This window comes from Ostrinia furnacalis, unplaced genomic scaffold (assembly GCF_004193835.3).
Source record: "Ostrinia furnacalis isolate ACB-3 unplaced genomic scaffold, ASM419383v2 OfSCF4234, whole genome shotgun sequence".
Classification (NCBI taxonomy): Eukaryota; Metazoa; Arthropoda; class Insecta; order Lepidoptera; family Crambidae; genus Ostrinia; species Ostrinia furnacalis.
This window is the reverse complement of record NW_021134473.1, coordinates 17,524-41,884: the sequence shown is the minus strand read 5'-3', so window position 1 is coordinate 41,884 and position 24,361 is coordinate 17,524.

Below are 24,361 nucleotides of genomic sequence, written 5' to 3'. Positions count from 1 at the left end.
TACCTGAGACTGAACCCAGATCAAGAGAGTCCAATCACCAAATTAGAATGACAATACTTTTGATTTCCATTTAACATTATGTCTCACCATTTCCCGTTCCATTTTGAATCTTTACCAATAGTAGGGTGTAAAAATTCTTATAAATTGAAGTGAGGGGGAGATAAGCCTCTGTTTGGTGGGTCGTCTTACAAACAATAAATCATAGGACATCCTGCAGGAGGTGTTAACTCGAGGCGCTTGCGATAACGGGATTTAACAAGCAATCGGGGGACTGCGACACTTGTGATAAATAAGTGAAATTTAAAGCTTCAAATTGTATTAAAACAAGTGAGCAACGATAAAAATACAACACTTGTTACAGATCATAAGGGGTAATCTTGCAGTAAGGGGCTTTTAAGAATGTTTACAAGTGATAAGGTCTACAAAGCAAGCAATCAATGACCTTTGGTAAGAATAAGGTTGTAGATAATTTTCTGTAAAGTCAATTAAAGTGATAAATACCCTACTACACAGCCTACTGAGATAAGAAACTGCTTGCATTGTCATTGAAAATACTTATAGATGATATTTTGGGATAATCAACAATTTCCAATCTACGAACATATGTCTTGTTAATCAATATTTTGTGTAGACGCTACTTTATAATTGTAATTAATAATCAATGTTTCTATTTTAGAACCAAGTAGCTAAATTTTCAAGTTATTTTAAAATTAAGCATAATCCTGTTTGTATTCGTGCCTTAAAAGTAGCCTTACATCGTCAGTGTGCTTAACAAAAACTTGTAAAGGCTTACTCATAAGCAAAGACAAATATTTGAACGCCGGCAGGAATGCCTGACCACCCCGACGCGATGCACTGATGATTTGTGGGCACGACAAACGAACAATGTTAAACGGTATCATAATAACGCGGCGGACTCCAATAAAATTGCTAGTTGAAGTAGACTAAGAAGGTTTGTTCTAGAACCTGTGGAACCCCAGGTTATGACTGTTGGCCTGGATCTTTCAGCAAAAGTATATGGCACCATCCTAATTCAGGTCAGACTTTTTATAATGCGAACAGCTAGGGACTGGAATTCGTTTCCCGCTGCTGTCTTTCCCGAAGACTATAATCCGGGCCTTTTCAAGGCGAGAGTGAATAGGCACTTACAGGGCAGATATGTACCATCCTAGACTGCATCCCACTTAATATCAGGTGCGATTATGGTCAAATACCTGCCTTGCTATGCATAAAAAAAATATTGCGGTCATATGCCTATAATTGAATTGAAAGTCACCTTCTTATAATGATGACTGGCTTGATTTGATATAAGTACTATAATAGCATTTACATTTACAAAGCAAGAAGAGTTGGCTACCCACAGCATCTACATTTATCAATAGGTAGTTAAGATTGTGCTCTAGTAGGTACCTGCTTGATTATTTCAACTGTAGTTGAATTAGAAGTTACCTTCTTTTGATGGCTGCCTTGATTGTAGAGTTACTGAATCCTTCTTGCATTATAAATTCTTAAGTTCGTTCACAAATATTTTGATAAGAGTCCTTATCAATGCCTGCATACACGACAGTGGCAGGTTTTACAATAACTTCTTTGGAGGTAGGCTTGTGTTCATATTCCGTAGGGGTAGGGGTAGAAATGTTTTGGGTACGGAATGCTAAAAAAGACAGACAAGGCTCTAAGAAATACCTATACACAATAGTAATAAAATGTTTTGGAAAGTACTTAAAGTAATAAGTCTTAATTTTATTTTTCATTTTTTTCAAGGTACTTTTATAAAGTTGTAGTAACAGGTGAAGGGCAGTTCCAGTATTGTATTGTTATTTTGCAGCTTAATGTTGTGTAGTTTACTGATTCGATAAATCCATGACCCATCCACAATAGATTTATCTCGCTTAGCGTTTTCCGGGAAAATTCCCAAAGTAGCCTGTAGGAAACCAGATACCTAGGGACCTTCGTCCCGTTTTTAAATAAAATAAGAAAATAATATGTATTGTAAAGAATCTTACCTTTTTGAACCTTTTGGTAATTAATTACTAAAGGTAATTTTGGTAATCTTATTATTAGGCCTACTTGAACGAGATGAAGAGATTTTATATACAAAATCATTAAACAGAAAAGTGCAAGTTTTAATTTCTTGTTGTCTTTTAGACCTTCATATTTTTAAAAGTTACGTAGAGTTAAAATGTATCTTACAAAAACAGAAATTTTATTTCTATAGTATATTCAAATCCTTATAATTCGCAGAATCCCAAGTTCCCCTACGTCCAGTCATTTAAAAGGGATGAGAAAAATTGGTACTGCAAACACAAAATTTGCATCCCGCAAAAATCAGATGTCAATTTGCGAACACCGCAAAAACCATAACCAGGGTTGCCAGCTAATTATAATTGATAATTTGCTACATTTTTCGCATTTTTATTAGCGGAGAATGTAGGGCGAGCGTGGACCGCGTGCCGGGACATAATTAGATACGCGGCTAGGGATGGGGCAAGTGGATTAATTGGATACCAACTACAAAGAGGTTTTGTTCTCAATTTAGAATTTTAATATTTTTTTAAGGGGCAGCTTTGAACGTTGCCGTTGTGAGTCGTGAAAATTCAGTTTTGGTTTCAATGTCATGCTGAACATGTCATGTTTTTGTAATTTCCAATACGATAATGTTATTGTTTATGGAATAAATGACTATGACTGTAATAAAAAAGTTTTTCAGACATAAAAATGATACATTGATATTTTGTTGTTAAACTAATCGATGTAACATTAAATACAATAGTTTTTGTTTTAACTTTTGCGATATCGATCGCGCTTTTGTGATTTTTTCAATTAATTACATATTTTCATCTTCATCATCATTTAGTCTTTTATTTTAGTCGCCACTGGAGCACGACCCTCTTACCAGAGGCAAATTAAGGATTTGGCCTACACTTTCCACGGTGGACAGACGAGTTGGTCTTATATTGCAAGAAAAGGATTTTTTCCTGGCGGCTTGGTGACTGGAATTGAACCGCCACCGGTGCAGACGGAGAAGATGGTGAATTGTCTGCACGTGAAAAAGAGGTTGTCCGGCTTGCAGAAATTTATATAAGTTACCGTTCCTTGTGTGAAATTAGAAAATGTAAATAAAACAGCTCCCTCTCAATTGACACAATTTATTTTTGTCTTGTAAGCTTGAATACAGTTGACAATTACGATATTATAACTACTGTAATAGATAGTGCCAATCTCAAGGGATTCAGGGTCGTTAATTAGGTTCGGTTTGGTGAATATTATTGCCACTACAAATTTCTTAAAACTCAGCCTAAATATTTAAAGACTCTAATAGTTAAGATAACTGCGCGATGTCAGGTCGGAAAGACTCCTACTTGAAGCCATGCGGTTATAAGCCGTTACCCTGAACGTTCCTCTCTTCTTCCGGGGTCCAACGGGTCTCGCACACTTTTAGGAAAAAAACCGCAATGGGAAAGAAATACTCACGAAAACTGCTCGCTAATTTGAACTTTACTCGCAGTTTTCAGCATCCCAATACCCTCATCCGAATACGATTTAGGGAATCTCTGAAAGAAACGATCACATGAAATAACCACGTACTGGAATACGAAAAATATCAATCACGAAAAATAAATAAATTCTCCGACGGGAACTTACCTCATGTGTGTTATTTTTATTTATTCATCAAGAAATTATCGTGGATGCATTTTGCACCACCCGATTTGAAATAAAAGGAATTACATTCCCGAAAATAATCAAATTGCGGTTGCGCACGATCGACAAATTCCTAAGTGATTTGACAGCTCCACTGACAGCCGCTCTGTCATAGACATCGCGATACGTTTCGTTTCGCCGTTTGAAAAAGTAAATACTGTACTAATAAAACCATGATGAAAACAATCTCCTGAACACTGAAAATATTCTATTAAAAAATAGAATAACCACAATAAAAACATTAGGAAATGTTTCAATAAAATATATTTGAATTGACTGAGCAAAAAGCGCCATCTATTGCAAATTAATTCTAAATCACGCCAATAGATGTCGCTAGTGGTATCCTAAATCCAAATATCGAGAAGAAATATCAATTTGTGAAAACAGCCAAAACTGCAACGCTACAATATCATCTACAAAATAATAATATTTTTTTTTTAAGAACATTCATATACCTAGGAAAAAGCAACGGACAAAAGTAAACTCGTTTAAAAATTAACGACAGTGCAGTTCTTAAAAATCACGGCACCGGGCATCGGCAATAACATTTTTATCGTACATTTATCCGCATCATCCCCTCCCTACCGCCCGTATCTCCCGCCCGCACCCTCTTTGCATTTCGTTTGCACAAACATGCCCACTGTTTGACTGTTGGAATCAAGGATCCACATAGGTCAGCCTCATTAAGCACGTGTCGGTTAAGCTAATGTTACATTAATTGATAAGAAATTATTTGGAGAAGAAAAGGTGTTATGAGGGCGGAAAAAGCCTAAAACAATTAGTTTCTTCATTGTGTGGATTTTAATTTCACACATAAGATCGATCGATCGAGCACCATCTTACTTGAAAAATGAAAATGAAAAATATTTTATTGACACTTAGTACGAATGTTACAAGTAGTTGAGGAATTCCTCTCTTTAAGTTTAAGTAACCTGTATTATTACTTTAACTTTGAAAAACGTCAAAAATCTGTCAAACTCCATACAAAAACTGGTGCAACTCAGCGTAAGAGTATCACTGGTTTTAAGTAACTCTAAAATTTTGTTTTTTTCCCAGTCAGTGTACAATATTATAATGAATTTAAAGACGATTTTCAGTCCAAATTAAACTGAAGACTTAGAAGTGCCAAATCTTCCATAAAAAAGTTTATAGGTAATTGCGCAGTTCTGCGAACGGCGCCTATTTTGAAAAACAATTACATTCACACCAGATTGCTCTAAGTTTTTCTTCCAATTTAGCTCCCCTTGTTAAGAGAATAGAATGAATCGAGGTAGCTATATCGAAATTTTCCTAAGCAGTAGGACCCCTTAATCTTGAATAATGCTGAGCAAACTATTTGTCTCGGTAAGGACGAAATTAAATTCATAGTCACAGTTTGAAGGACGTAAAGCCGCAATCATACTGGCACGGATGGTACTTAATCATATTTTATGGAACCTTCTTCTCACCAAAATGTGTTTACGGTGTTTCAGAAATGAACCAATTTATTGTAGCCAATATAGTTCAGTCATTACGTTATTATTTTTTGGTTTGGGCGGCTGTACATCTAAGCTTCATAAAGCATTTTTTAGTGCAATTTATTGATGAAGTATTTATACAGGGTGTTACTTTGCATTCTTGCCATATTTACAGAGGTAACTATATTACTGATACTGAACACAAATCCGTTAAAAAATAATGCCCGAAAATTTTGATTTTTAATTTTGAATATTTTATTTTATCGACAATCTGTTAAACACATCACTAACTATCGTAACGCATGCACATCACTTATGTTAGCGATGGCGATGGAGACTTTTTTACTTTTTATTGTATTTTTAAATATCTATTGCAATCTATTGTCTTTAAAATGTCTTTTTGACACTTTTGTAAAAAACTGAGAAATCCATCAATCACAAATCACGTTATAAATAATACAAAAATGACTGAAGTGTATTCAAACAACGAATAATTTAATCAAAATGGTGCTTGGAGTGTCTGCAAGACGTCTTAAACGAAATGCTTGATGACGTACCCTTAGCGTTACACCAAATGCTCTACTACCAGCAGGATGGTGCTCCCCCACAATAAGGACGTCAAGTGCGCGAATAATACGTTTGGTGAACAGTGGATTGGACGAGGGGGTCCAGTGGTGATTTCATTTCATACTTAATTTATTAATTTGTAAAAATAGGGAACAATGTTATAAATTAATTAAAAGCCTAATAATTATTACGTATTTTTGACGGTCCTAAGCCCGTAAAGTAGAAACTGAGAGTAGAAAGGAAAATCTAAAATCAACTGAAGAGTATTTTAAAATAATTATTATGACTGGATAAAAAGGCTGGTACCCAGAGCCATAAAACATCACAGATTAATAAGAACTAGGCCACGCCCACTAGGTTTATTCCACTTGCACCTGTAGAAAGTGCGAGACAAAATGGGTTTATTCCAATTTGTACTGCAAAACCAAATTTACTAAAAACTCAGTGTATTTTCTTTATGGGAGTCTCTTGTTTATCTTAAATAATAGGTATTGGTCCCTACTTTTATCTCTGTGAATATGGCAAGAATGCAAAGTAACACGGTGTAGATATGTTACTATTACAAAGGATTACTTTTATAAAATGGGACCGTTTTTATCTCTTGTGCTTTATCATGAATTCCTAGACAATGAAACTGTGGCCTAATGGTCATCCACTTTCATCGTTTATTCTGTTATTTTGTTGCTTGTCAGCCAGACGGTCGTGAGAAATGAGGTAATATTAAAGTGGCAGCAAAAACGTAATTTCGAGAAAATGCCCAAGGAAAATACTATTTTATTTCGTTGTTATACGACAACAAAGAAGCTTTTATAAAGATTTTCATTGAACGAGTGAGGGATAAGGAAATGTAAGTGGATTTAGTTGCTCGATTCTTTTAGCGCTGGAACATCTTGCGTTGTTTCCACTACTGATAAAGGTTGAATGGGCTTAAACTCTAATCTTGGGAACCGAGTGATGTATATTGAATTACAGAGAATCTGCTGAAGGAATTTGGGTCCCTGTGGAATTAGAGGTTCGGCTATTGGGCAATCTAGTCTTTCATTGCTTTCGAAGGTCCTTTGATGGATTCTAAGGATCGTGTCTGACTTTGATGGAACTTTCGTCCCATTAGATGTCTAGTCTTGCGAGAAGGGGCGAAGAACACGAGTTAAACTCTCTTGGCTTTGGTAGCTAACACGTAGATAGCGCACATAGCGTAGATTCTTAGTCATATATCTTTGGAGATAATATGTACATCTGTATAATAAGGAATGTGGACTAAAATAACTGAGTTGCGGACAAAGCAGTTATTTGTGGGTCAATTCCACTGGCGTCATAAACGGTTAGTAAATATGAGCTATGTAATAGTACCTTTAAGATATTAAATGCTTGGGTGACAGTGTTTAAATAGCTAGAATAGTTATCTAAGCTCACAAAGTATGGTCCATAGTTCAGCTCGCTTTGCTTTGCTTATATAAACCCAAGTACGAAAAGACAGAGCAAGTGTACGAGCTAAGTAATTTGTAGTTCAGTTTGTCTCCTGCGGAATATCGTCTATTCACCGGTCAACAAAAAAAAAAAAAATTTTTTGCGCATGGATTTTATTTATTATATTCTGATTATATAAGCAAATTTATATAAAAAAGTGCGATTACAAATCGAAAATATTATCTTTTTAAGAAGTTATAGCGATTTGAATATTCCATCTTCATAGTAGAATGTCTCTAAAGATGCACGTCCCATTCTCATTGGGATATATTCATAAATAATAATGGGGGCTTATTATTATAAGAACAAGAGGCACGCTTTCATCAAAATATAGTGAGATTTGAGAGACGACGTTACCAAGGCCAGTATACTGAAAGCATGATAGGATTAGATTTTTATGCGAAAAATCTTCTATGGAACATGACAGGAAATTAGAACTTTTCATTTTTAATAAATATTTGGACTATTTTAAATTTTCTCTTGTGAGAATTAATCTTAAATGGATGTTTGGTATTTTTTAATAATTAGAAAGAAAGAAAGAAAAAAATATATTTGGCAACCAATTGAATCATCTTTATGTTCACGTTTCATACATTCATTGATATGAATTTTTCTATTTTTTACACATAAAAGCAAATTCAGAACAATTTTTTGTTGTTATTCTTATTTCTAGGTCATAAAGCAATAAAAATAAGCTATGCATTACCCGTGCGCAAAAATGCTGTAGACAGTTGTTATAGAACTTGTGGCGTGAATGTGGTATCAAAAGGGGCAAATACTCGTGCATAGGATACATTTACGGATTGCTGGTGTTAGCTATTTATTTTAAAGTTGTTGGAATATGAATTGCCCTAGATTTCCTGCCATAAAGAAGCTGTGAAATGAATGTGTACCTTTGAACTATATATCTATTCAATACTCGATAATTTATTGCAAGACCAAAATTATAATGATATAACTAACAGCAATGTCTATTTTTCTAAAATCTTATATTAAAAAGTTCCAATATACTTTTAGGCTGGGTTGCACCATCTTACTTTAACTTTGACAAACGTCAAAAATCTGTCAAACTCCAATTAAAAAAGCACCGGTTATCGTTATAGTTACGGTCAAAGTTACGTGGTGCAATTCAGCCTTAGAGTTGCTAATGATGACGATAGTATATTTTTGTAAGCATATGCTAAGGTTTTGGCGTAATAAGGTTGCCAACCATTAATAGATAGTATTTGGTGAACTTTTTGCCATTTTTCAAGGACGTTACCATAACAATTTTGGACTTTAAAAATACCTGAAAATTCTCACAGCCAAAATTGTACTCAAACATTTCACCAAGAGAAATTCTACGCATACTCCATTAGTTACAATTTAACTTGTGTAACTTGCGCAGCTTTTGATACGACTGTGATTTATAGTGGACTTGCGCAGTTTTAAAAAGGGAATTCAGTAGTGAGGGTAGATAACATTCCGAAGGGCGAAGGTGAAGTTAGAGCGTACCCTTATCTTGGACGCTTTGAAGTTCTGAAACATGTTTTAAAAGCAGTAAGTGGAATAATGTATGTAGATAACAGTATGAATGGTGTTAGTTTTATTGAAGTTAAGATACGCGATTATTTTTATTGGCAGAGTTTGTATTTTGAATCTTGGGGCCGTTTTCATGCTATCGAGATCATCCTCAAATAGAAACAAAACCGAAAATAAAAATCGGACTTTGAATCATAATTTTATAGCTTTTGCCCGCGGCATCACCCGCGTGAAATTTAGTTTGTCACAATATATCGTCATAAATTGAGCCTATATGTTATTCTGGGTTATAAACAACAATACTGTAATGTTTCAACAAAATCCATTCAGTAGTTTATGATACCTTCTTCCAAACGTTAAAAAAAATCATACACGTAAGGGCCCATGGTGTTTTATGGCCCATGGCCCATTCTGTTTTACAGGAACAGTTTTTTGCAGGATCCCGATTAATAGTAAGTATACAGTCATGTCTTAGGCTGGGTTGCACCATCTTATTTTAATTTTAAATAAACTCTATTCGCTAAGAAATTTTAATAACGATCTTTCTTTACCTAATGACAAACGTCAAAAATATCATAAAATCCATACAAAAAACACCGGTTATCGTTTTAAAGTTACGGTCAGAGTTAGGTCCAAATCAGCCTTAATATTAACGTTCACACGAACATCCCGTTTGCAGAGTCCCGCAAAAAGCCGATCCGTCCGAATTTCAAACACACATTATGTATTATTATGTGTGTACACAGACAGTCCAGTTTTGTGCGATCCTGCATTAGAAAAAACATTAGAAAGAAAATAACTTTATTTTAAGCATAACTGGATCCCGCAAAACTGAAATGCTGTGGGAACGAACCCTTAAAGTCTTATTATATCATAAACTCTAAGTAAATAATAATCGGATGAACCTATAATCAAAATTCGATTAGGTAAATAAACCAGAATGCAATCAACTAACAACGAATGCAAATAATCGTACTGACTGAATTTCCGGAATCTAATAACTGTAATAACGACGCTCCGCCATTATGGCTCGAATTTATTTGCCACAATCAGCATTATTATCTGGAAATCGAGTGTCACACTGCACGAGAAAGTTACGAGGGTAAGGACCGGCGCACACATGACTTTGGTGACTATGTTACACTTGAAAATGTTTTGAAAATCGATAAATAAAAATATGTATGACAAATTTTAAGACATGAGTAGTTACGGGATAGAAGGGTTAATGAATTATCCCGATAGGTGCTACTTTGAATGATTATCGACGTTAAAACAATTCTTTATCATTCTTAACATCATGATACATTTTAAGACAAGAAAATAGGACCTAGACATTGTCCTAAAGAGTGACTATGAAATCTGATCCGACTACAATTTTTACCAGTTACAAATACATAAAAGCCATTGTTTCCTCAAAAATGTTGATTTGTTGATGTGTTCTTATACTGAAATTCTGAATCTACACATTAAAACTCTACATACACTTAGCATATACGAGACGTGTTTTGGAGAATAGGTACAATGGAGTTGAAGTCTTGCATTTTAAAAAGATACAAGACTTTAACTCCATTTATTACCTACAGCCTTCTATCGGAATCGAATCGAATCAAAAAAATATTCCAGAAAAACTAAGACAGTGTTAACATACAAGTGTGCGACGTCTCTTACCCCGGTCCCCAGGGTAAAGACGCCTATTACCGCCAACTGTTCGCCTCGGCCGCGATGTGCGGAGCTATGATTAATACGGCGACGTTCGGCGCCATGTGTCGGCGGTGTTACCCTAATAATGTATTGTGACGTCTTGAAATATTTACACCGCTTGAGGTGTTCATTTTCAAAGTGCCAATAATGATAGTATTAAGACACTAACTAAAAAAGTAACAAAAAACACTTGCAAACTATTTCTTTGTAGATTATGACTAGTTAAACGATTCAGAGTTTTGTAAATCGGTGCTAAAGCTCCAATGAAGTTGGTATCCTCATGAACATTGAGTTTCTTCCGCCACTTTTTCTTAGTACCAGCCCATATGTTGTCCCGAAGTGGTGGCAGGGAAAGCTATATTTGGAACGTGTTTAAGGGCCCTGGAAAGCGCCAAGTACTGAATAAATAAAAAAAGAAAGTATTTATCTGATGCGAGTATTAAAAGCATTACAAATTAATAACAATTTAAACACTAAAAAACAGAGTATACGCACCAAAATGGCATCTGCTCAGTATGACTTTAATTTTGACTGAAATTAGCCAATACCAGTTAATTTCAGTCTATTCATTAACTTGCAGGATATTGAATAAACATGCAACAGATGGTAAACGGATCAAATCATAAAAATATTTCCCAACATCGAGATTTAGTTCCAAAATTTGAACGCCTACTAAAATATTTTATTGCTCTATTAGCTTCCTTATTGCTTCAAACCGAAGTAAAATACGATTTACGTCAGAAGGAAAAAGGGCAAAATATTTTTAATTAAAACGCAGTTATGAAGACACAGTCGGTTACTTTTTGCAGGCAGTGGGCTGGCGCAGACATGCAAATATTCACTTAGCCAGGTAACAGCGCAAATATTACAGATAGATCATTCCATATCCATCGACATCTTTCAAAAGAAGTGACAACAATCATCTCATATTTGTTTAATTTACACAACATTTTGTTCATCATAACCAAAGTGTTCGGTGGTCACTTTTGTTGTGTAGCAGTAACCAAACTTTTTTTTCAGGGCGCGGATGATGAATGATAAATAGGGTATTTTTGACACCACCAATCAATTGACGTACTTTTTAAAACTGTCAAAACGACACTCTCCCATAGATTTTGTACGGCGATACTAGCATGTGACGTCACAATTTTATCAACTCAATGAAACTACTTTTTACAATTTAAATGCAACCAAAAATCGTAATTTACAGGTAATTAAAAATTAATTAAGTTTTTAAGACCAGAAAGAAGTGTCTTTTTAAAAAAGTTGTGGTTTAGAATTATTGGCGAATGGTGTCAAATACCCAATTGACGTAGGTAAGTGTTTTTCGTGGGTACCTACTGCATGACTATTTGGGAAAAAAGTTCACAATCCACCATTCATGTAGTGAGTTAATGGGGATATGTGGAATACCCCGTATTTGACAATTAAAGATTTTCGGTGTTTTTTTATGTTAATCTTATCGTAACGGAGAAGCTGTCAGCCATCTCCTCGCCTGTTCAAAAACTTGACCTAGAAACCTCAACCACAGATAAACTGGCTATCTTGCTTCCAAATACCGAAACGAGTTGAATAATATTTGGAAGTTAACAATAAAATGCAACATAGGTATGCGTGTAACGTCTCAGACGATTCAAACGTTGTTTTATTTTATTTAACTCATAAGGTATTCATGACAGATGAATATGCTTTTTTAATATATTTTAACAATGTAGAGACTGTTTCATGTGTGCTGTGGCAAAGCCAAGTATCAGCTGACGGGAAATGAATTGACCTAAATAACTGCAAGCAACTCGAGCACTACTGCAAATAGGTAATCGTATATTCCGTGATAGGTAAGTCATTTTGCTGAGGTGGAACGGATTTTTCCATTCAGGTTATGGAATAGTAATCTAGATTACGTTTTGTGATTTTAGAAATATGTATTTGCAGAATTGAAGCCGTGTTGCTCACAGACGTTACCACAATAGACTAAATAGGTATAGACTAAGAGCTAGTGAACGCCAGACCTACGTCATTTTATAAAAGCTGAAAGTTTGTCAGCGTATGCTCCCAATATAGGATATAATGTTGGTGAATTATGAAGTTTGGGTCGTGGTGGCTTTGGGAGCTACCCTAAAAAAACTGTCTGGCAAGGAGTTGGAACTGTCAAAACTGTCTGGCTGTTGGGGAAAATACTTCTAATTATTGCCCAAATATTATACATAAAAATCAGATTTTGTAGTATAACGTAAGTCTAACTTTTACGGTGGGTTTTTCTGTATATTCAAAAGACTGTAATTCTACTAACGTTATACCATTAAATCTGATTTTTATGTATAATATTTGGACAATAATTAGAAGTATTTTCCCCAACAGCCAGACAGTTTTGACAGTTCCAACTCCTTGAAAGACAGTTTTTTTAGGGTAGCTCCCAAAGCCACCACGACCCAAACTTCATAATTCACCAACATTATATCCTATATTGGGAGCATACGCTGACAAACTTTCAGCTTTTATAAAATGACGTAGGTCTGGCGTTCACTAGCTCTTAGTCTAGTAGTCACACTATCTAATTGACTATCAAAAAGATCTCACGCAATTTAAATTGACACGGCATCGTTTGTGCAAAACATTATTCGCTTCTTTGGTGGAAACTACTGTAAGCCAGCTTTCAATGTTTTATGTTTAGAAGCTATCCATCCAAAATTGTGTCTATATCTTCAAATTTTACCTTTGTTAGCATGTTAGTCAGTGCTATTCCATACTTATTTAATAGCTTCAGAAACATGAGTAATATATCATCTACCTAAAAATTGCAATGCCAAGAAATGGCAATTTAAAATGTATTCGTCATATCAATCTAAGGGTTGTAACTCTTGCCAGCATAAAAAGGGATCACGTAAAGTAAACGTGGGTTCAATTTAAAAATAAAATTCAACCCTATCACGCCATGAAAGAAATGTAGCTTCGCTTAGATAGGTGGCGGCAGATGTAGGCCGCGATAGCAGCGACCATTACCGGGCATTTTCACGCCTGTGCTGGGGCCTTTCACTTTTGCACTTGCCATTCCAGCCCTTTGAGGTTTTGGCTGGTGAAAAGATTAGTTATTAATTTAGTATTCTATTCGGGAGAGGACCTTGTAAGTCTAGACTAGATTTGCTCCCAAGACGATATGATTTAGATGGCTCTATGTAAGATTTAGATGTATTAGTTTGCCAATTTTAGCTTCCTAACCCTATTTATACAGCTATTTCAATATTATGAACAGTAACTGCTAGATAAATAGATAGGTAGGTACATTGTTTCTACTATCTGGTAAAATATGGAAATATGAAACGATGAATCAAAACATAATCATCATCATCATCATCATTTCAGCCACAGGACGTCCACTGCTGAACATAGGCCTCCCCCAATGCTTTCCATGTTGATCGATTGGTAGCGGCCTGCGTCATCAAAACATAACACAAGGAAAATGGCACTCAAAATCTTATATTTCTTAATGCACATGAGCCGATAAGACGTTTGCTTCAATGATAATACCACTCCAGATTGACCATCTCTTAATCTTCACCAATCTCACCACTCCTGCTCTAACATTCAATGAAAACTGAACCTTATGTCGACGACATAACCTCAAGATCAAAATAAAAAAACACACATTTGGAAATAAAGACAGGTGGCGTTTCCCAGTCGGGAATATATTCTATCTCCCCCAATCTATCCCCAGGGACGGAGGCAAGTCTTAATAGACTTAGAGACGTGAAACTCCCCGGGCTAACGTGTCCCCTCCGATGTACTCAAAAATGCGATTAGGGGAACATTCCATTACATATAAAGTCTGCTTTTATATTAAATTCTTGGCGCAGTATTGGAAATTGACGATGGAAAGAGAATATTTTCCAAATAGACCCCATTTGAAAAAGATTGGGTGCTGCGTTATAAACCCTCATGATCCGCCCTATACGAACTGAATTTTGTCCTTTGTCTTAAATTCAATACATATTATTTTGGTGTTCTTCCAAAGGAGCTTTGGGTACCAATCTAGCCCTAAAAATAGTCTGTTACTAATATGCCAGCGCTGAACGTGGCATACAACTAGTGCCAATAAATCAAATTTGTATTAATGCTACAGCTATGACGAATTTAGATCCTTTTGTGAATCATTCACCAGCCCCATATTGGTTCAAAATAAATCTGTAACATCCTGGGGTCCCATGAAATAACTATTTAGGGTCCTACCATGTACGATAAATTCGATATGATTGAAACTTTTTGCGAAACGGAACGAATTTGACCGACGACCTTCGGCCGAAGGATTAGTGGCCAACAAGCGCTCTGTAACTAGAGTGTAACTAATTGGTGACGCGTGTGACACGCTATGAGAATTTATATAAATTGTAACTTGCATTGTTGAAAGATTATGACGATGACGCAAACGACTCGATCAATATTAGAAATCCAATACGTCATAGTAAGATCTTATTAAAACCAAAACGTTTTCTTTTCATTTTGTCAATGTAAAGTGGGCCAGAGTTCAGTTTACACTTTCTAAGAGAAACCATTGAAAACAGTGATCAGCTATCTTGTAATACCAGGATTTTTTCCTTCCTGGCATGCGAGTGTTGTGAAAACTAAGGACTAAACATAACATTTAATACACCTACGTATTTTTATGAAAAATAAAATTATTCTAAATTAAGTCCATAAATGTCCCAACTTTAAACTACCATCTACCGTTGTAACCCACATCCAGTTTACGACGCCCGTTCACTAAAAGTGATCTTTTAAAAAGCATTTTCACAAAAGCGACAATTCTTTATTATGGGAATTCGATTACTTTGCGACATTCATTAAAAGCTAATGAGTCGTGGAGCATAAACGTTTACGAGCGTTTTTAAAAAGACTCTCATTGAATATAAAATTTAACGCTAGCACTCGGATATTGATATTAGACTTCACTGGGTTGGGGCTAATAATTTTGGATGTTAATGACTTGAAAATTTCAATATTACCTGCTATAGGGAAAGAAAGTATAGCGGCCTTGCAACAGAATAGCATGGCGTGGCTCTAGACTTGTGTAGTGTCCTAATTTCCTAAAATTTGACAAAGAAATCTGAGATAATTTAGGGTGACGTAAGCATAACCGTAACCGTACACGTTTATCAAGTTAAAATTACAATTAGACAAAAAAATCGAATTATCGTACACTTTTGATGCAACTCTGTCTAGGAAGCTCGTTATATCATAGAAACACAAAAACGCATTCATCGAAAACTATTTTCTCGTTTACAAAAGTCCATGGAAAACCATGCTACTCGCACTTACAAACACAAAGTAACACACACAATAACGTAAAATTACTAGTATTGAAACTTAGGCTGGGTTGCACCATATTACTTAAACTTTGACAAACGTCAAAAATCTGTCAAAGTCCATACAAAAAACATCGGTTATCGTTATAGTTATGGTCGAAGTTAGGTGGTAAAACTCAGCCTTAGTAGTAAGAGCAGTCACTTGGAACTTACGCGTCCAGGGTTTGAGTGCCATCTAAGGAAACCTTGTAAGTGAGAAATCATATTGCAGAAAAAAAATCATAGCAATAATAACTACACGTCATCGCCAGATGCTCCACCAATCAACACATTTACCACATTTGGGGTAAAACGGGCATTCATCGATTCAACAATAACGCGATTGATTTATTGACGGCTTCCTTCTATGGGGTAATTTGTTAGCCAAATAATCCGAGATTCGGCGGCAAAAACTGGGGACAATTATTGCCGTTTTATGGCAATTTCGGGGAGCGCAGGGGTGGCAATGACACTAATAAATATTTATGTAGCTGTTTTAATATCGGAGTTCGCGTTGGATGCTCTTGAATTGTTTTTAAAAGTTCATTTTCGGATGAATATTAAGTTGGTATTGATTTTATTTTTGGCTTTAAGTTATTCAATGGGTTAAATTAAGCTGTTTATAAGAAAAGCCGACAGAATTCTCATTGACTATTTTGTATATTAACAAAAAACACTATTATGATCAAAAGCTGTTATTTTATCACAGAAAACACGTACACAAAGCATTTAGAACTTCTAGAAACTCCCAGAGTGCCTTTTGTAACATGTTTAGTTTGTAAAAAAGGTCATTATTATAAAAAAAGACATGACATATTAAAGATTTTTTTTTAAACTGTGTGTTTTTAAAAAAAGCTCAAACCGAATCTAATTGGCAAAACTAACTATCGGCAGCCCTAAGCCATCCCTATCCCGCCTCCAGAATCCCTTTACGGCAAATGCTCAGCGGGACAGAGGCAGGGGCGGTGCAGTGTCTAATGCCCATATTTATGACTCCGCCACGTGCTGATTCGACGCAATTTAACTGGGAAATAAAACTTATCACATTTGCGGTTATTGTTGTTTGCGTTTTGGCCGTCCAATACATTTTGAATATTAGATTTTGCTTTTGTGAGGATCAGGCATTGACTTTTTATATGACTATTCAACCACTCCGATTTTACACTTAGCAAAGCTCGAAAAATGGCAGGGCACAGTACGCAGAACTGACGGCCGATGGGGCAGCAAGGTTTTGGAATGGATGCCGCGTGCTGGAAAACGCAGCGTGCGACGTCCACCTACGAGGTGGACCGACGACATCATAAAGGTAGCAGGGAAGCGCTGGACGCAGGCCGCTACCAATCGATCAACATGGAAAGCATTGACAGAGGCCTATGTTCAGCAGTGGGCTGAAATGATGATGAGAGCTCGAAAAAACAGCCCTTCTAAGAATAAAGCGTACCTACTTTTATCCGAGTTAACTTCAATATTTTATGTACGTCCATCGTTTTTACCTTCTTAAATACTTTTTTAAACACTCTTTTATTTTTAGAAAATTTGTACAATCATTTTTGAAATTAGATAAAAAGATCACATAGTTATTACAAGGGAGTCAAGACTTTAATTTTCAAGCATCACAATTTATAACAACACCAAGGGACACGGTTATAACCTTTACACAAAGATTTATATTTCACTCTCACGACAAGTATTATAATTTATGATAACAGTATCCATAACCCAAATATATTTCAGATTGCTAGCTGACAAGCGGCCGAAACTACAAAGCTTTATCGATATAATCCCAACACTGGTTGTAACAGATTCGCAGGTCTCGGATTTATCGATGCCCTTTGTAATCGTTGTACCTTATATGCTGAATTATACAGAATAAACGTAAATAGATAAGCCGAGCAACACCGAGGATTGGAGGTAATATCGCACTTTAACGGTAGATCGAATATAAAATCTTGTACGTATTTACTGGCTTCAAGAAATGAGAGCCAGCATGTTAGTCTAAAAATACTTCGAAGTCTTTTGTTTCCTTAGTCTCTCTTAAAAGCTTTCCCCCTCACTAATAAAATTTTAACTAATAAAGATACTAAGGCTGAGTTGCACCAACTTACTTTAACCGTAACTATGTATTACATACAATAACTGATGCTCTTTGTATGGAGTTTAATAGTTTTACGTTTATTAAAGTCCTAGACTGCATCTCACTTAACATCAGGTGCGATTGCGGTCAAGTACCTGCCTCATCTTGCATAAAAAAAAATAAGATGGTGCCTCAGCCTTTTTTTAGTGAGTTTACATATAACAGTCTTACGTTTATGGGAAGTATTCATAATACACGCCTAGTAGCTAGTGCACGCTTTGGATTGTAAGACCTAAAAATACCTCGTCTATGTAACCATAATTTCAAAAACACTTAGGCTGGGTTGCACCATCAACTTTGACAAAAGTCAAAAATCTGTCAAACTCCATACAAAATACACCGGTTATCGTCATAGTTACAGTCAAAGTTAGGTGGTTCAACTCAGCCTTAGTATGGAGAGTATGGAGATGTAATTTCAAATTGCTTTTCAACGCGTGAGTAACTTTTTACTAGTAGACATACTGCTGATACGAAACTTTTAAATAAGTGTGGGTAGTATTAATTACACGTCTAAAACACGCTTTGGATTGTAAGACTTAAAAAAAACCGCGTTTGTGTAGCCATATTTCAAAAACACTTAGTAACAGTCAACCTCAATATTTGTTTGCATTCACCAGTCACATTTCCACGCATTCGAGTTGTGTTTACGGAACTAATAACACAATGCCTCCATAAATCTATTTGGCTGGCTGTACCAGCTACCGAGGTTATCGCGGGATCTCGGATGCAAATTGATACAAGTGCGATCGCCCAGGCGCTGATATTGGCGAAATGCAGCCAACTCCAGCGCAGCACCTGTGGGTTTAATTCAAATTCTTTATTTGAACCCTATTCAGAGTATGAACGCCGCAGATAGGCGCTCTACATTAATTTTAAATAACTATTGTAGTGACTCGATGGGCTTGTGTGTATTTGTGGTTCGGGGTATCGTAGTTGAATCGGTAGTTAATACTCTAATAGAGAGTAAAACGCGAGTCTCGTTATTACTATCTACAAATTCGAGTCATGAAAATTCATGTATGGACGACAGCACATCAACTTGAACACTGTGGCATCTTATGTAGTTGTAATAAAGTACGATTTTGAAACGAAAATGTATAGTTTGATGTGATGACGTACGTGGAAAATAGAGGATCGAGCGAAAAGAAACAAAAGAGTAACAATATTGGACGTCAAAAAAAGAATGAGGTTTTTTCTTAGTGGCCAGTATCACGCAGCCAAGGAGAAGGCCGTGTGCGGTCGCAACGCTATTATGTCATCCTATATACCTATTTCAGAACATACCAAACTTAGGTATTATTGAGAAGTGGAGCCAAAAATGAAGTTTTATTTGCATTAAATCAAATTTTTAAGCCTTTTAAATGTGTATAAAATAAAGTTACACAACTTAATAAAGCTCATATTAAATACAACAAAACTTACCCATTGGCACCCAAACATTAAGCTTTACTATGTTTGCCTTCCCCGTTAAGTAGGTACAATGACCAAACAACACACCTCGAAGCACGGTTTTCTAATAAAACTTTTCAATACTTACATTGTTTCGGTTTGAGAATCGTAAACAATATGCTAACGATAGCCGTAAACCGAACTGCGTACAACCAACACAAGAAAAACTCTGGAAATTTTCGACCTAATTGTTAGTGAAATAAGGAACACTATTTTCACGTATTTATGTTACCAACTGTACCAGCAAACGGCATTTACCTAGTTTACGAATATCGTTTACGAGCTCTAAGTGAATCGCACGCGAACAGTTGTTTAGGGTTATTTCGGTTCAAAGATTTTGCAACTGAATAATGTAAAGCAGTATGAATATAATAAACTACGAATATTTTGGTTAAGTCAGTTAAACGGTATTAAAACGATTTGTCCTATATCGCGTCAACTTCATTTTTGTTAAAAGCTGATAAAAATGTAGGCACCAATTTTTAGGTGGATGAAAAGTTTTTTCAACAAACGAGTATTTTAGCATAAAATAATTAAATATTTTTAAGCAATTAAAAAAAGAGTAAATAGTAAAAAAGTATTTATTTCTAAAAGATGTCACATGCTTACAATGTAACCTGCGCAACACATTTTTTTACAGATTGACGTCTATTAGAAAATCACCACATCTTTTAAACAAGGAATAAAACTAGAAAGTGTGGCAAGTGTCTGGGTTAGACGACAAAAAAGTTATAGATTTCGATGTCGATGTTTTCTTGACTACACTTATTTAATGGAAAAGTTAACGGAACATCAATCTTTTAAACAAATAAAGTTGACTTTAACCGTTTTTACTGCTGAATAATAGTCACATTATTTTTACCCGACTGCGCCAGAAGGAGGGTTATTTTTTTTGTTCGCGTGTCACCTTATTTCTTCCACGTCGAAAAGCGGAGAAATTGTACCATCTATTTGCGCATCAAAAAACAAAGTGCGCCCAGTTTATAGTTGTCATAAGCGAACAGTACGCGCCATTAACGGGCGAAATTATTGCACAGTAGGGTGAAAGTACCACTAGTCGACCATTTAAACACGTTTAGATTCCCTGCAGACTTCAGAAGACAGACGGTCGATAATTGGTCCTGATTATTTCGTATGAAGAACATGTTAGGTACATGTCCATACTGATTAACAGCCCGACCCAATTTAGGTCGACAAAAACATTGTAGTCTGCGGCTAGGCGTATAGTTTTATGATAGAGAAAATAAAAAACAAATGCATAGGAAAACTACATTATTTGGAGTACTTTCATTCATTCATTAATTTCATCGCTTTTTAGAGTTTTACTAGGTAATGTACTCACAAACTAATGATATGCTTGTAATTTCCTAGGTATAAAAGATTTCATAAATACCTACTACAGATACCTAGAATGTATTTTTTCAAATGCCCCATTGCGCGAGCACTATGTAGGTACAAACCAATAACATCCAACTTTAATAATAGACACTTCTTATGATTATTTCTTAAATATGAAAAAAGTAAAACGATTTTTTTATTTTCGTTAATATTTTTTATCAGGTGTTGATGTATGGTCAACTAGTGGTACTTTCACCCTGCGCTAATCCGTTTTATTATGCGTGGTGATTCCGCCCCGAATTGATTTAGGACGCCGCGATAATTAGAATTGTATGATGAATGTTTGCGATTGCCGCGGAATGTTCATTTTGAATATGGTTTAGTTCAAAATACAGATATGATCAAGTGGTAGACTATAAAAGTACAGGCCCTAGCGTGAGTTTAGTGAGGGCATAAAAAATGTCATTGAATGTATGACTGATTGTACAGCGCCCCTAGCGGAAACGTTCAAGAACTAAAATGTTTATACATTTTTTAACGCGCTCACTAGTGAGGACGTTTGAAAGAAAGAAAGAAAGAAAGAAAAAACATTTATTTGGTACCAAAAAATAAATTAGTCTCTGCTCAGTATGAGGTATTCTGCAGAAACCATGAGAGAGGGGTGCGTGGCCCACAGCGAACGTTCAACTCACTACAAAAATTGACAAAATAGAAAAGAATAGTAAAACTCAGTAAAACTCATTTATTTCTGTAAGTAGGCTTTAAAAAAGCACTTTTACACGTCCCAGTATTAACCCTACCACTGCTTCAGGACAATAAATGGGCCAGTGCTGAGAAGAAGCAGCGCAAGAAAGTCAGACACTATTGTCAGCCTCTTTTTCAAAGGTTTACAGGTTTTCAAAATACATAGTTATAAATATTTATGCGAGCTAGGCAGTTACGCATCCCAAACATTTTTATCTTTTAAATAATCATCGACTTTATAGTAGCCCTTTTTCATTAAGGTACTTTTAATATGTGCTTTGAATTTATGAATGGGTAGTTCTACAACAGTTTGTGGTAATTTATTAAATAATTTAATACATTTCCCCATAAATGAATTCCCAATCTTATGCAGTCTGAAATTTGGAACGGCAAGTTTATTTTTGTTTCTTGTATTAAAGTTATGCAAATCGCTCTTTTTCGTGAATTGCTCTATATTTTTGCGAACATATAAAAGGTTTTCATAAATGAACTGTGAAGCTACTGTCAGTATGTTAATTTCCTTAAAAAATTATTTCAATGAAAATCGGGGTCCAAGGTTATAAATGGCCCGCACTGCTCTCTTCTGCAAAACAAACACAGTTTCAATGTCCGCGGCTGAGCCCCACAACAATATGCCGTATGACATTATACTGTGAAAATAGCTAAAATATACTAGCCTTGCCGTTTCAATGTCAGTTAATTGCCTTATCTTTCTCACTGCAAAAGCAGTGTGCATTATTTTATGCTATTGAGCACCTTATAAATATGATGATGCTCACACTCAGCCCACTGTATCTACAACACCAAGTCATATGCGTGTACTTTTTGACATTCATGTTAGCGATCTAGCGCTGCATGTTTTAAGTTTGGATAGACGACAGAACTAATGCAGCAGCTACATAAGCTAACTTTAGTTTTAGTTCTTTCCAAAATGGAGTAAGAATTTTGCTTACGATAGCTTATCTATCTTTTGTGAGTTTAAGTTTCTACTTTAAGAGACTGTTTTCTTATTGTAACACTTCTAAGTGAAATAATTGTAACAACTAACAAGACATAAATAAAAGGTAGAAAACAATACCAAATTATTATTAAACAACGCAAATATAATTCTGATTCTGATTCAACGTCAAAAGACTGCTAAATATTAAATCAGTTTTACCATAACTTTTTTCTATCATCAAAATAGACGCAAATTTTTAAATCCCCAGTGGCTCTACCCATAAAATCTCCCTAGCAATAAGACTTTAATATAGACCCCGCAGTTACATTCTTAGCAAATACCAATATTAGCCGGCCCTAGCCTCGTCTTATTGCACAATTTATTTAACGCAATAACAGTACACTGGCTGTCCCGCTTTTGGGGTTCCATTGGTGGATGTGAAGGGACAAGTCTGTAATTAAATTTATTATTTTCGAGAATCGTCTTTGAGTAACAAAGACTGGTTTAGGTATCAAGTAAAATGGTATCGAAAAAATAGAAGTTAACATTAAAAATCTAAATAAAAAGATATTCAGTAGGTACTTAATCCCCTTCCAGGGCATTTATACAAGTTCCAAATATAGCATAGGTACCTACCCTACTACGATTCCCGAAGTGGTACACAATGCGGTATACAACTCGTGCTGAGAAGTTGCGGAAAAAACACACTTTTTCAGGATACTCAAGTTAAAGCCATAACGTGATGATTCTCTTTGACAGAGCTACTTAAATATATTTTGTACAATACATCTATCAACAGTAATATATACAGAAAGAGCTATCTACAGAACCCAAAAGAATAACTATAGACGCACTTGCCCACTTTTTATTAGATAACGCGTAACTCGGGGTAATTCCAGCAATCGCGGCCGCGACGCGATGGCCTCGGGTCAGATGGCCCCAAGTCAGATGGCCCCTTCAATTGTTGGGGCCACCGCGGATCACATCTGTCGACTGTAGGCAGCAATTACATGGGCCATTTCCTTTTAGTGACTTCTGTATTGGTTGTGATTACATACGAGTAATCTTTACGCACGCTGACCGTGGCAGATAAAAGAATAAAGCTCTATAGTCTATAGCTTTTGCCCGCGGCTTCACCCGCGTGAAATTTAGTTTGTCATAGATCGTCTTGAATTATAGCTATGTTATTTTGGGTTATAAACAAGAATACTGTATAGTTTTATTATAATCCGTTCAGTAGTTTTTGCATGAAAATGTAACATACATGTTAACATTTTTTTTTATGTTATAACAAGGCAGGTATTTGACCACAATCGCACCTGATGTTAAGTGGTATGCAGTCTAGGATGTATATGATATCTGCCCTGTAAGTGCCTATTCTAGATGTCTGGAAAACCAGACATCCATACAAACTTTCGCATTTATATTTATTTTATAGCTGTAACAACTGTATACCATGTTTTATGCATATAAACAATTATTCTATTCTATTCTATTCTATTCTATTCTATTCTATTCTATTCTATTCTATTCTATTCTATTCTATTCTATTCTATTCTATTCTATTCTATTCTATTCTATTCTATTCTATTCTATTCTATTCTATTCTATTCTATTCTATTCTATTCTATTCTATTCTATTCTATTCTATTCTATTCTATTCTATTCTATTCTATTCTATTCTATTCTATTCTATTCTATTCTATTCTATTCTATTCTATTCTATTCTATTCTATTCTATTCTATTCTATTCTATTCTATTCTATTCTATTCTATTCTATTCTATTCTATTCTATTCTATTCTATTCTATTCTATTCTATTCTATTCTATTCTATTCTATTCTATTCTATTCTATTCTATTCTATTCTATTCTATTCTATTCTATTCTATTCTATTCTATTCTATTCTATTCTATTCTATTCTATTCTATTCTATTCTATTCTATTCTATTCTATTCTATTCTATTCTATTCTATTCTATTCTATTCTATTCTATTCTATTCTA